This window comes from Pipistrellus kuhlii, unplaced genomic scaffold (assembly GCF_014108245.1).
Source record: "Pipistrellus kuhlii isolate mPipKuh1 unplaced genomic scaffold, mPipKuh1.p scaffold_m20_p_36, whole genome shotgun sequence".
In the NCBI taxonomy this organism is placed as follows: Eukaryota; Metazoa; Chordata; class Mammalia; order Chiroptera; family Vespertilionidae; genus Pipistrellus; species Pipistrellus kuhlii.
In genome coordinates, this window is record NW_023425536.1 from 5645224 (window position 1) to 5660246 (window position 15023).

The following is a 15023-nucleotide window of genomic DNA, read 5'->3' on the forward strand; positions in this document are numbered from 1 at the left end:
GAAACCCAGGTACATGCCCTTGTCCAGGAATCAAACCCATGACCCTTCAGTATTCAGGCTGATGCTCTAACCACAAGCAACACTGGCCAGCGTCCTGCTCCTTTTCCTTTAAATACACCTCATCAATTCCACAGTTTTCCAACAGGAAGCTTAGTTTGATCTTAAGCATCGGACCTGCTTTTATGCGCTGACTAGACCCCACGCCAGTATCTCCCCCCTCCCACTGAGGCTGGTCCTGCAGGAAAGTCCTCTGGCTCACACAGCACCTTTTGGTTTTTAACCAATTTGTCAGTTCTTATACCTTCTGGTTCTCCAAGCACCGAGGGAGATGTGTGGGTCTGGGAGCCGGATGGAAATGGTATGCCCCCACATCAGTGCCATTGTTTCCAGTGGAATGAGTGGATGTCTTTCTCCATTGCTAGTGGGAGTGGGGTTTCTGAGGTACTGCTGGATTAAGCATTCCAGAGGCCCCCGTGGGAAGATGTGATGTGACAGAAAACTTTATTTTTGTGCAATTACATCCTTGGGTTTCCAAAGACCTGCTTCCCTTAATCAGGCCCTAGAAGATGTGCAACGGGGGCTTCAGTAGAGCTACAAGCAAACCCGGTATCCATTTTTCTTTCCATGGTGGCATTGGGTCTGCACGGCCCCACACCCATACGTGTGAAGTCCCCGCAGCTGTGACTCATGTGGTCAAATACAGGGGAGCCAACAGAGTACGCCCCCTGCAGCAAGAGTCCCAGGAGCCCCCAAAACACAGGAGCCAAGCGTGTAGAACCAAGAGCGTGAACTCCTTCATTCAGGGGAGTAAGGATCTCAAACCTTCCCGCTCACAGGGGTCACCCCTGCTCTGGCCGATGACCTGTTCCCAGGTGTGACTGACAGGTACACCTTCCCATGTCACCCAATCCTCACTGCATTAGGATGCATCCATTCTCCCTGCCCAGCCTGCTGGAGCCAGCCCGGTGGCTCCCTGGACAGAGTTCCACTGCAGCCTCCAGGCAAAGCTGCACAAATGGTGTGCCTGTGTGATCTGGCCTCCCCTCTGCTCCGCTCCTGTTATTCCTGACTAGGTTAGTACTGCCGTGATGAAACACCATCCCAACAAACAAAACGCCCAGCAGACTGAAGAACAACAATTCCTCTCGGATCCCGATGCTGAGGGAGGACACAGGGCAAACCGCTGAGACCAACAGGGGTCATGGGTTTCTGGACGAGAGACTCACCAGGGGAAACCACCATGGGGACTAGTGCGTCAAGAGGACCTGAACTGTAATTGGCAAGTGGGCTCGGTGTGGGCAGGTCTGTGAGTTAAACATTCCAAACATGGGGGAGAAAAAGGGGGGAAGGGACCATTTTATTTTATTTTATTTTATTTTATTTTATTTTATTTTATTTTATTTTATTTTATTTGATGTAATAAATCTTTATCGTTCAAATTATTAAGGTGTTCCTCTCCCCCCCCCAATAACTCCCCTCCACTTGATTCCCCACCCCACCCCATGCCCTTACCCTCTGCCACTGTCTTCATCCATAGGTGTAAGATTTTTGTCCAATCTCTTCCTTCACCCCTCAGACTCCCTTCCCCCTGAGAATTGTCAGTCCACTCCTTCTATGTCCCTGATTCTATTATGTTCACCAGTCCATTTTGTTCTTCAGATTTTTTATTCACTTGATTTTTAGATTCACTTATTGGTAGGTACGTATTTGATGTCTTTTTGTTGTTCATAGTTTTTACCTTTACCTTTTTCTTCTTCTTCCTCTTCTTAAATACCCTTCAGCATTTCATGTAATCCTGGTTTGGTGATGATGAACTCCTTTAGCTTTTTCTTGTCTGTGAAGCTCTTTATCTGACCTTCAATTTTGAATGATAGCTTTGCTGGGTAGAGTATTCTTGGTTGTAGGTTCTTGCTGTTCATCATTTTGAATATTTCTTGCCACTCCCTTCTGGCCTGCATAGTTTCTGTTGAGAAATCAGCTGACAGTCATATGGACACTCCCTTGTAGGTAACTAACTGTTTTTCTCTCGCTGCTTTCAAGATTCTCTCTTTATCTTTTGCCCTTGGCATTTAATTATGATGTGTCTTGGTGTGGTCTCTTTGGATTCTTCTTGTTTGAGGTTCTGTGTGCTTCCTGGACTTGTAAGTCTATTTCTTTCACCAGGTAGGCAAAGTTTTCTGTTATTATTTCTTTCAATAGGCCTTCAATATCCTGCTCTCTCTCTTCTTCTGGCACCCCCAAAATCCGGATGTTGGTACGCTTAAAGCCGTCCCAGAGGCTCCTTACGCTATCCTCACAGTTTTGGATTCTTTTTTCTTTCTGCCTCTCTGGTTGGATGTTTTTTGTTTCTTCATATTCCAGATCTTTGGTTTGACTCTTGGGGTATATTGATCTACAGTTGAATTTCTGTATATTCTTTATTTCAGACAGTGTATGCTTAATTTCTAACTGGTCCTTTTCCATTTTTTTGGTATTCTCATTACAGTCCTTGAAGGTCTCTTCAAGTTTCTCAGCGGTTTTTAGAACATTCTTGAGTAACCTTATAAATGTCATTCTGAACTTTGTGTCATCCAGTAGTTTACTTTCCTCCATCTCTCTCATTCATGACATGCTTATGTGTCTCTGCATTTTGGCTGCCTCCCTATGTTGATGGAGTGGCTTTGTGTGGTAGGTGACCTATAGGGGCCAGTAGCTCAGCTTCCCAATCACCCGAGGTGGTTGCTCTTGGTAAACCCCTTTGTGGGCTGAGTGGAAAGTCTTGGTGTAGTTAAACCTTGATTGCTGTTGGTACGCTGGGAGAGATTGACCACCAGGCCAATTGGCTGTGAGGACCAGCTATGTCTATAATGGAAAAACTGCTGCACTGCAGACACACTTATGGTGCAGGCCTTATTTCAGTGGGGCTTTAGTGATCACTGGGTCTGCTTCCCGAATGTGTCACTTAGGATGTGAGGAGTTGAAATCTGGTGTCTCACACTGACGACTAGGTACACTGGCTTCTGGATCTTCAATGGGGTGCAGTTTAGTTACTGTCAGAGGCCACCCTGCAGGAGCTACAGTGAGAACCACAGTCCTCTCCTACTTTGGTAGGTTAAACAGCAATAGAGAAGGCCATTCATATGCAAAAGCTGCTGCTTGGAGCTTGGGTGTGTTTGTAGATTGTGTGGGATGTAGTCTCAGGGCAGAGTCTCAGGGTGTCACTAGGCTGGGGCATGGCCAACAGCCATGGCTGACAGTAGGGACCATTTTGAAAAACATCAGAACACTGTGCTCTTCACAAGGCCAGCCCTCAGGGAAAATGAGTTAGCCAGTGCCTCACCTGGTCTTACCAGAGCCTGATGGACCTGGGGAGGGGAAATGCCTAATTCCAGCCCACTCCACCATCCTGTCTCAGCTGAGGGGAATGAGGGGGGCCAAGCTGAGAAACACTATGAAGTTCACAGTCCAGAGCCATAAGCTCACTGAAATATGGAGACCTCATCACAGGACTGTAGAACACTTCCCTCCCCCACCTCACCATCACATTACAGAAAGCCATTTACAGTAGTTCCTTTTACCCAGTACATCAGTACACCTATCAATAAAAAGTTGCAAAGCATACCAAAAGCAAGACACACATTGAAAAGTAGCAGAGCAAGCACCAGAGCAAGACAAGGCAGGGACATTGGAATTATCAAACTAGGAATTTTAAACAATCATGATTAATATGCTAATGGCGCTAAGTGATCATGTAGACAATAATCAAGAACAGATGGACAATGTAAGCACAGAGATGGATATCCTAAAAAAAAGTAAAAGAGAAAGAAGAAGGAAGGAAGGAAGGAAGGAAGGAAGGAAGGAAGGAAGGAAGGAAGGAAGGAAGGAGGGAGGGAGGGAGGGAGGGAAGGAGGGAGGGAAGGAAAAGGGAGAGAGAGAAAGAAAAGAAATGCTGGAAATTAAAAATTACTGTTATAGAAATGAAGAATGCCTTTGATGACATAGCTGAGGAAAGAATCTCTGAATTCCTGAAAATTTAAAACAAAGATTGAGAAAACAAAGCAAGAATATCCAAGGACTGTAGGACAACAACAAAAGATGTGACATATGTGAAATAGGAATACCAGAAGAAAAAGAGAGAAAGAAACAACAACAACAAAAATTTAAATTAATAATGACTGAGGATATCCCACAAACTAATGTCAGACACCACACTACAAATCCAGGAAGCTCAGGGAATACCAAGCAAAACAAATGCAAAAATAATAATAATAATAATAATAATTATTATTATTATTATTATTAAATAAATAAATAAATCCCTACTTCTTCAAACTACAAAAAAAACACAAAAAACAAAAAAACACACACAAATGAACATTAACCTTCACGAAGATAAATTAAGTAATTCTGAAAGAAGCCAGAGGGAATAAACATAGGAAAAGAGTGAAGAAATAAAGACATTCTCAGACCAAAAAGAATTTTTTAAGAAATTTGTTGCCAGTAGACTGACCTTTCAAGCAACGTTGAAAGCGGTTATTTAGAGAGAAGAAAAATAATATAGACCAGAAACTTGGATCTACATAAAGAAAGGGAAAACACTGAAAGTAAAATAAAAACTTTTACTTTTCTAACTGTTAAGAGCTGCTAGCATATAACAGTTTGTTCGAAATAATAGTAGCAACACTGAATTTGGTTATGTCTGCCTATGAATATATCTCCAAGAAGATATAAAAATCCTTAACATGTATGCTCCTAACAAGAGTCAAACTAGGTTAGTCCAAACTGATGGAATTGTAAGAAGAAATAGATGAAACCACTGTAATAGTTGAAGAAATGGACAGATACAGCAGGCCGGAAATCCGTGAGGACACAGTTGAACTTAATACCATCCTAATATATAAAAACCCTAGGTTGTAACGACCAGTAACCACCAAGGTTTGACTATCCAGAAGTCAGTCCTGCAGCCCAGTGCTGACTGCTTCTGCTGCAGGATCAGTGCCCAGCATTTACTGCTGAGGGGACTGCAAATCAGGGCCAGAGAGAGGCCTGAAGAGAGAAACAGGGACTGATCCATTGCTTCTGAGGCAGCTTTTGATCAGCACTTGCCTCTCTCTTTCCCAGACTGGCCAGCAGCCAGGCCTCCATTTCTTTCCAGGCCTCCACTGGGGCTGCTGATCAGTTCTGCCTTTCTGATCACCAAAGACTAATAGGCACAGAGATGCTAACTGGCATAGAAACCGACCAATCTGAACCAAATCTGGGTGAAGTGAGAGGAGCTAATGGCTGCTTAGGAGGCAGAGCTTTTGACACTGACTGGCATAGAAACTGACCAATCAGAACCAAATTGGCCAGCAAAAGATGGCAGTTGCAGGCAAGATGAGGCTGGTAGGGGAGGGCTGTTGGGGCGAGATCAGGCCAGCATGGGAGGTGAGATTAGGCTGGCATGGGAGGGTGATTGGGGGCAATCAGAGAGGCAGGCAGAGGCAGTTAGGGGTGATCAGGCAGGCAAACAAAGGGGTTAGGGACAATCAGGCAGGTAGGCAGAGGCAGGGGCAATCAGGCAGGCAGGTAGGTGAGCAGTTAGAAGTCAGTAGTCCCAGATTGTGAGTGGGATCGGACCTAAACTGGCAGTTGGACATCCCCCAAGGGGGTCTCAATTGGAGAGGGTGCAGGCTTGGCTGAAAGAATCCCCCCACCCCCTACCATGCACAAATTTCATGTACTGGGCCACTAATCAATCAATAAGATACAACTGGGCTTTCGTTGGCTCGACATCTGATTGATGTTGCAGTGGTAGCAGCTGTTCTTCGCGTTTACTATGCCACCCAAGGACAACTAGAAGAAGGTGCCAGAAAGACAGCCAAGAAAGACAAAGACCCAGTGAACAAATTGTGGGGCAAGCCTAAAAAGAAGAAGTCATACGAAGGCAAACTTCAGACAAGCTCAATCACCTAGTCTTGTCTGACAAAGCAATCTATGACAAACTCTGTAAGAAAGTTCCCAACTATCAGCTTATAACCCAGCTTCTGCCTCAGAGACTGGAGATATGAGCTCCTTGGCCAGGCCAGCCCTTCAGGGAGCTCCTTAGTAAAGGATCTATTACACTAGTTCCAAAGCATGGAGCTCAAGTGATTTGCACCAGAAACACCCAAGGTGGGAGGCCCCAGCTGCTGGTGAAGATGCATGAGCAACAGGTACCACCTGCTGTACATTTTGAAAAATAAAACTTTATTAAATGAAAAAACATATAAGTAGCATTGGTGGACTACTTCATTCAACAATAGCAGACACACACTCAGATATACCTTATTTGTAACCATAAAACATACCTTAACAAATTTATGAGAATAGAAATCATACAATATCTGCACTCAGGCCACAATGGAAATAAATTAGAAATTAATAACAAAAAATGAACTGGAACACACTAAAATACATGGAGAGTCAACAACATACTTCTAAATAATGTGTGAATGAAAATAATCTCAAGAATAATTTTAAAATATTTTGAGCTAATTAAAAGATAAAAACACAACTTGTCAAACTTTGTGAGTGTTTAAGGGAAATTTATAGCATAGAATGTATATATTAGAAAAAAAAAATTAACCATTGAGGTTAACCATTGTAAGAAACTGGGAAGAAAAAAAAAAGAGCAAATTAAGACCAAAGTAAGCATAGGTTGAGAAATAATAAGAATTAGAGCTGAGATCAATGAAATTGAAAACAAACAAACAAACAAAATCAACAAAGAAAATCAATAAAACCAAAGCTGGTTCTTCAAAAATATCAATAAAATAATAAGTTTCTGTGGGTAAGTGTTGGAAGCCACCCATTGCCTTCGCTAGCAGAGAGGTGTGGACAAGGAACCCGGAAGGCTTGTCAACCTTGAAGGCTCTGAAAGGTAAGAGCCAGCCACCCACTGTCTAGTTGAGACAAAGGGAGCTGAAGCAACTTTCATCTTTTAATCTCATGTAAGTCCTTGCTGATGGGCTATCACCCAAGCTATTACTGGAATTGCCTGCCTAAGGGCTATGGGTGGATCCCAAAACCTGAATAAAAGGGATAGCAAGGTGGGAGCAATGCCAAGTCCTTCCTCTTGAGCTGGCTCCCGCCTGGCCCCCAATATTTCCAAATTAATATTTTCTAGTTTCTTTCATATGTGTTCAGCCTCCTCCAGAGCCCAAACCCTGAACCTGAATTCTGAACCATTAGGGAACCCTGAACCTGAATTCTGAACCATTAGGGATGTGGGGGGAACACTCGCAGGTAAGCATGGGACTTGGTTGGAAAGTCTGTAAGAAGGGTTCTCTGAAAGGTCAGGGGGCTCCTGGGAGGAGCTTGCCAAAGGTGGCAGCCCCTGCCTTGACTTTTCCAACCAAGTCTGAGCCCCCAGGTGTTTTATTGGAATCTTTACAGTTAGACTTCAAAACGTCCTTGCTTAAAGGACACTACAGACACATGCTTACCCTGCTGATAGTATCTAAGAGTTAATTTTAGTTCAAGCTGTTGTTACAATAAAAGCCTAAGGAGGCAGATGAACGAGGCTGTTTGGTCTCTCTAGCCAAGCAGCCCCTTAGCCCTCTCTTTCATAGAAACATGTGTCAGAGTAATAATTCACTCATCTCTCAGTTGTCCGCTGATCAGCCCCAGCAAGTTTCTGACCACAATCAAACCGGGGACCCTTCCGTCCACAGGCTGGCCCTCTATCCAATGAGCCAAACCAGCTAGTGCAGATAAAGTTTTAATGTAGTTTCTTCCTTGGTAAATCTATTCATTCTGGTGGGTGACGTTGATAATGGGGGGATATGCATGTGTGGGTGCAAAGGAATGGGAAATCTCTATACTTCCTTTCAATTTTGCTATAAACCTAAAATACTGTTTAAAAATTTGTCTTTAAAAATTAAAAAAAAAAAAAAGCAGAGTACGATGGGAATATAAGTAGAAGACACAATGGACACTACAAAATCAAAATACAGGCTTAATATGTGCCAGTCCCACTTTAACTTTGTTTTGTGTTTGAAGAATGTTTGCAACACTTTCTTACAGAATTTTTACACATTGAAAACTGGACTTGGTGTAACTATTGTAGCTTTCTTTCCTGTTATCCTACAAAGCTAGTGCTTAAACATCGAGCTGATTTCATTGGTGCATGAGAAAGATGGATGCAATCTGCAAGGAACCAGATTTCCCTTGGGCAGCAGAGTAAAATGGCAGTCAGTGTTACCCCTCGAGTAGGTAGTAAGTCTGTAGTCCAATGGGGCCAATGTGGAGATTTTTTAAAAATTTTGATATACTTGTGTAACTCTTTGCATTTTTACAGGATGACATTGTTTCTTACAATAAAACCTTTTCTGATTGAAAACTTTTCTTAAAAAGCAGATACCTAGGAATAAATTTAACTAAGGAAGTAAAGGACCTATATATGGAAAACTACACGACACTAAAAAAAGAGATAGAGGAAGATGTAAACAGATGGAAGAACATACCATGTTCATGGATTGGTAGAATCAACATCATCAAAATGTCCATACTTCCTAAAGCAATCTATAGGTTCAATGCACTCCCCATTAAAATATCAACGGCATATTTCATTGACCTAGAAAGAACTCTCCAAAAGTTCATTTGGAACAATTAAAGACCCTGAATAGCCACAGCAATCCTGAGAAGGAAGAGTAAAGTAGGAGGGATCTCAATACCAGACTTCAAACTGTATTACAAAGCCACTGTTCTCAAAACAGCCTGGTACTGGCACAAGAACAGACATATAGATCAATGGAATGGAATCGAGAACCCAGATATCAACCCAAATCACTATGCTCAATTAATATTTGACAAAGGAGGCATGAATATACAATGGAGTCAAGACAGTCTCTTCAATAAATAGTGTTGGGAAAATTGGACAGATACATGCAAAAGAATGAAACTAGATCACCAACTTACACCATACACAAAAATAAACTCAAAATGGATACAGGACTTAAACATCAGATGGGAAACCATAAAAAATACTAGAAGCATCCACAGGCAGCAAAATCTCAGACATATGCCAAAAGAACTTCTTCACTGTTACTGCCCCTAGGGCAATGGAAGCTAAAGAGAAAATAAACAAATGGGACTACATCAAAATAAAAAGCTTTTTTACAGCAAAAGAAACCATCAACAAAACAACAAGAAAGCCCACTGTGTGGGAGAACATATTTGCAAATGTTACCACTGATAAAGGTTTAATCTCCAACATCTACAGACAGCTGATACAACTAAATAAAAGGAAGATGAATGATCCAATTAAAAAATGGGCAATGGACCTAAATAGAATATTTTCAAAAGAAGACAGAAGGAAGGCCAAAAGGCACATGAAAACATGCTCAAAGTCACTAATTATACGAGAGATGCAAATCAAAACAACAATGCGGTACCATCTCACACCTGTCAGAATGGCCAACATCAACAAATCAACAAACAACAAGTGTTGGCGAGGTTGCAGAGAAAAAGGAACCCTCATGCACTGCTGGTGGGAATGCAGACTGGTGCAACCACTGTGGAGAACAGTGTGGAGTTTCCTCAAAAAATTGAAAATGGAACTCCCATTTGACCCAGTAATCCCACTCCTAGGAATATATCCCAAGAAACTAGAAACACCAATCAGAAAGGATATATGCACCCATATGTTCATAGCAGCACAATCTACAATAGCCAGAATTTGGAAACAGCCTAGGTGCCCGTCTGCAGATGATTGGATCCAAAAAGTATGGTACATCTACACAATGGAATACTATGCTGCCATAAAAAAGAAGGAATTCTCATCTTTTGCAGCAATCTGGATGGAATTGGAGAACATCATGCTGAGTGAAATAAGTCAGTCAATGAAAGAGAAACACCACATGACCTCACTCATTTATGGATAATAAAGAACATTATAAACTGATGAACCAAAAGATAGATATAGAGACAGTAAAGCAACAAGCAAACTGTCAAATTACAGCAGGTAGGGTAGGGAGATCTGAGGGAGATAATAGATCAACCGAAGGACTTTATACATGCATATAAGTACAACCAATGCACATAAAACTCTGGGGAGGGAGGGTATGTATGGGAGGGGGCGGGCAATGTTAAAATATGTACACAGATAATAATTTAATTTAAAAAATGTAAAAAAAAAACTAAATTAAAAAAATAAATAAAAAGCATATGTGGGTACGAGAAGCCTATGAGCAGAATTGCTAGCAAAGGTAGCCCCAGGGCAGATTGCTCCTCTGGCAGGAGGGCCTGCTTGTCCTTAGGACCTAGAGGCAGGCCTGCGAGCTCGTCCACTGGCACTGAGTGGAGGGAGGCTGCCCCTGGCACTGAGTGGAGGGAGGCTGCCCCTGGCACTGAGTGGAGGGAGGCTGTAGACAGCTCCTCGCAGCCAGAGCAGCCCTGGGTCGGAGAGAAATGTGAGCTGGGAGCGCCGCTCCCTTCCGGGGCTTTCCACCGCAGCTGCTCTGGTTCCTGCCTGTGTGCCCGGGGAACTTTGGCATTTGCTGAAAGGTCATCGGCTGCAATTTTAGATCGCCGGGTAACTCGGGCGTCTAACATCGCAGCGCAGCTGCAGGGACCGTGATTGCTGCACTCGGCTGTCAGAGGTGGTGGCAGAGGCAGCAGAGCCTCCCGCGGGCCTTTATGGGAAAGCAGTTGACGCTGAGAAAGGACCCTCACCAGTACCTCTCCCTCCCGACCCCTGACCTCTGCATGACCCCTCACTCTGCACATCCACCGCTGCCACAGGCGTTTTAAGGCAGGGGTTGGTTTATTTCACTTCCACACTCGTGTGGAAAAGACTTTATAAAGCATAATAAAAAGGGTTACTGGAAAGGTCAATAAACACGTGAAAAGATGCTCAACATCACCGGTTATTATGGAAATGCCAACCAAAGCCACAAATTAGATATGTCACTGAACTCATCAGAATGGCTCTTATAACACACACACACACACACACACACACACAAAACCATACACACACACACACACAAAACCACACACACACACACACACACACCACCAACTGAAAGTAGCAATAGTTGGCAGGATGTAGAGGTACTGGAACCCTTGTGCACCACTGGTGGGGATGTAAAATGGTCCAGTTTCCCAAGATATTAAATATAGAATTAACCTAGGAGCTAGCAATTCTACTTCTGGGGACTCATCCTAAAAAACTGAAAGCAGGGCCTCAAAGAGATGTCCACATTCAGGGCAGTAGTATTCACAACAGCTAAAAGGTAGGAGCAATGCAAGTGTCCACCGCCAAATGGATGGATAAACAAAACGAATCTAGACGATGGACTGGTGCTCAGACTTAACTAAAAAGGAGGGAAACTCAGACAAATGCTACAGTATGGACAGACACTATGCTGAGTGAATAAGGCAGTCACAAAAGGACAAATATTGCGTGATTCCACTGATATACAGTACCTGGAACAGTTGAATTCATAGGACAGAAAGCACGGGCCTGAGTGGGAATTGCTGTTCACTGGCACAGAGTTTTACTGAGAAGACGAAGAAGTTCTGAAGATGAACGGTGTTTGCAAAATATCTCGAGTGACCTTAATGCCCACGAATTACACACTTAACAATAGTTAAAATGGAAAAAAAATTTACTGGAAATAGTGAAATTTAAAAATAGTTATAAAACATAGGCCCTGATTGTGTAGTGTTAGGTAGCAATTTCATTTAAAATTAAATTACATTTTGTTGTTGAATTTAAATTACATTTTAATAACTATGAACAGAACAAGCATAACATTTGAAAAGGGCTATAAATACTCTCAACTTTCCTGCCTACCTGACCACATACCTGGGCAGTTTGCACACCGTCCATGATCCACTTGTACTTTGCTTTGCAATAAGGTGATTTTTAAAAATGTACAGCTGCAGGAACTGCCACACACAGATGCAAGTCGCCACTGCCCCCCCCCCCGCCCCCCCCAAATCAGGGTATAGACAGTCCCACAGGAAAAACACTCCTCTTTTCTGTCTATTCCGCTCCCTCCCAGCCCCTGGCATCCACAGACTGGTTCTCTCACCCTGTGGTGTGTCTGGTTGAGAACATGGCACAAATGGAATCAGAGCACAGACTCGTTTGAGATTGGCTTCTTTTGCAAGTGCAGGGCCTTTGCGATTCAGTCAGTGCTGCGTGTAACAACAGCTGTTCCCTTTTGCTGCTGAACGCCATCCCATCGTCTCCATCTGCTCTAGGTTTCCTGTTCGCCCTCAGAGAACAGTTTCCGACAATTATAACCAGAACTGCCATAGGTGTGTGTGTGGATGGGTTTGTGTGAACCCACATGTTCATTTCCGTAAGGAAGATGTGACATCCACCCTGAGTGACTGCTTTGCACCAGTCCAGTGGGAACTCCTCTGTCAGAGGATGAGGCCAGAGTTCAAAGGAAACCTGGACACTGTGAGCCTGGCACCCCCCCCCCCCCCCCCCCCCCCCCCCAGCCATTCGCTGGTGTGAGCCAGCGCATCCTATGATCTGTCTGAAGAATCGCAGGACAAAAGTCAGTTATTTGTTGGTGGTAACAGGACTCATCGGGACCTCAGAACGTTCCATTCTACAGTCCAGAAGCTGCAGGGAGAGAGAGCTTTCTGGGTCAGGACCTGGTGATGTCAACAGGAACTCGTTCTGACAGAGCGGGACAGAGGGACACCCTCGCACGGTCCGGCCCACAGAGGAGGGAGCTGGCTGCAGGCGGCTCTGGCCCACGCGGGCACAGGCACTCGATGTTGACGCGACCCTTGCAGCCAGGGTTCGCCGGGGACACGCACCCCGCCAATCCTGGGTCAGAGGGAGTCTGCTGGGGCGGGGGCGAGGGTGTGTGCTGGGGGAATGTTTCTTTTCTAATGAAAGGGAACTGGTGTAGCTGGAGGTGTCCTTTCTCTCCTCCCCGCGGGCCTGATGTTCAGAGCTGTGGTGGCCGTTTCGTGCCCCTGAAGTGACAAACCTGGGCAAAAGCCAGCACCAAGGACCCCAGAGAAGAGACAGAATCCCTAATGGAACCTGAACGGCTGACGGAAGGCCAGCAGCCGCCTCTGAGCGCACGTGAGACGATAGGAGGGAAATAAACTCCCACATAGTTACATTTCTGCATTTTCCATCACATGTACACACATTCCGATGGAAATAACTCTCAAATGAAAATAATCAAATTGCAGAGCAATGTGCATATTCTCATTTGTAAAATTAAAATTATATATATACATAAATAATAGCTATAGGTACATTAAAAATTTAGAAGGGTAGTAATAGCTAAAAAGTGTTGAGCACCTGTTGTGTGCCAGGCACATGTTACACTTTAATCCTCACAACCACTCTATAAGCAGACTTACAAGTGGGGACACCGAGGCTCTCACCACATGAGGGGGGACTCCGAGCCCGGTCCGCCCGTCCATAGGGAAAGTGCCTGGCCCTCCCCAGGCAGACCCGCCGGGCTATTGTCAGTACTGACTCCCACCAGCTGTCATGGCAGTTATATCTAGGGAGTGGGTTGGGGATGGGCTGGTGAAGAGGACTTTTTCTTTATATATTTCTGCAGTGTTTCCTTTGTAACAAGGAAGTATCCTATCTAATAAAAGAGAAACATGCAAATTGACAGTACCTTTGCTATGCTCACAGCCAATCAGAGCAAATATGCAAATTGACCCAAACAAAGATGGCTGTTAATTTGCATATGCAGGTGCTGAGCAGCCTGGGTTCCGGAAACATCCTCCAGACCCATGCTGCTCCTTGTCTGCAGGCCTGCGCTTAGGGCCTGAGCAGCAGCGTCCCAGAACGCCCCCTGGCCACTTGGAGCCTATATGGGTGCAGGCGCCAAGTGGCCTGGCGGGCGGGAACATCCCCGAGTCGCTATAGCAGAGATGTTTCCGTCCCGCCCCCAGCGGCTTGCAAAGACTCGCACAGGAACTGCTGGCCTCTGTATGTGCCGAGACCCTGGCGGCCACCACTGGGGGGCAGAGGCAGGCCCCTAGCCCACCCAGTGGACACAACCCAGGGGCTGCATGAGCTGCAGAGGATACGCCTTTTTAAAAATATACCCAATATATATATATTATTGATTTTTTTTTTTTTTTTTTTTACAGAGAAGAGAGGAGAGGGATAGACAGTCAGAAATATCAATGAGAGAGAAACATCAATTAGCTGCCTCCTGCACACCCCCCACTGGGGATGTGCCTCCAACCAAGGTACATGCCCTTAGCAGGAAACAAACCTGGGACCCTTCAGTCTGCAGGCCCACAGTCTATCCAGTGAGTCAAACCAGTTTGAGAGTAAATACCTCTTCTGACAGCTCACTGGCTAAGCTCCCTGTAGGCCGCCACTTGCAGTGTTCTTGGTAATTTGGGTTATAAGAATCCAAGAAGGTGATCCCTGGTTTTTCCACCACATTCCTGGAGGGAAAAATGAAGGTCCCTTGAGGGGTCCCAGATTGGAGAGGCTGCAGGCTGGGCTGAGGGACAACACCCCCTGTTCCCCATGCATGAATTCTGTGCACCGGGCCTCTAGTCTATATATATAAAAGCCTTAGCAACCAGCCAACCCACTGACTGGCCTACCAGCCAGTAGCTATAACATGCACTGACCACCAGGGGCTGCCACGTTGTGGTCACTGTACAGCGGCAGTTCTCCGGTGACGTGCCCAGAACCAGAGAGGAGGGAGCCTGATTCCAGGGAGCATCACCCGAGCCCGCCCTCTCACAATCCGGGTCCCTCGGGTGGTGTTGGGAGCCCGTTTCTGCCCGATGTCCTCAGGCCAGGCCGAGGACCTATCAGTGCACTAATCTGGCACCAGGCCTCCCGTTTTTGTCTTAAAAGTACAAATCTAGAGAAGTGGATAAAACAACCCCTGGTGCTAGGCACTGTGCTAGGAATATAACCTATGTTTCCCAGGTTTGGATATCTCTTAGGGCAATCCGTCCAGTCATACATGTTTATGGGTTTGTTTTTTTGTTTTGTTATGTTTTGGAAATAAAAAGCATCCTTCAAACTTACAGGACAGAACCCTGGCTAA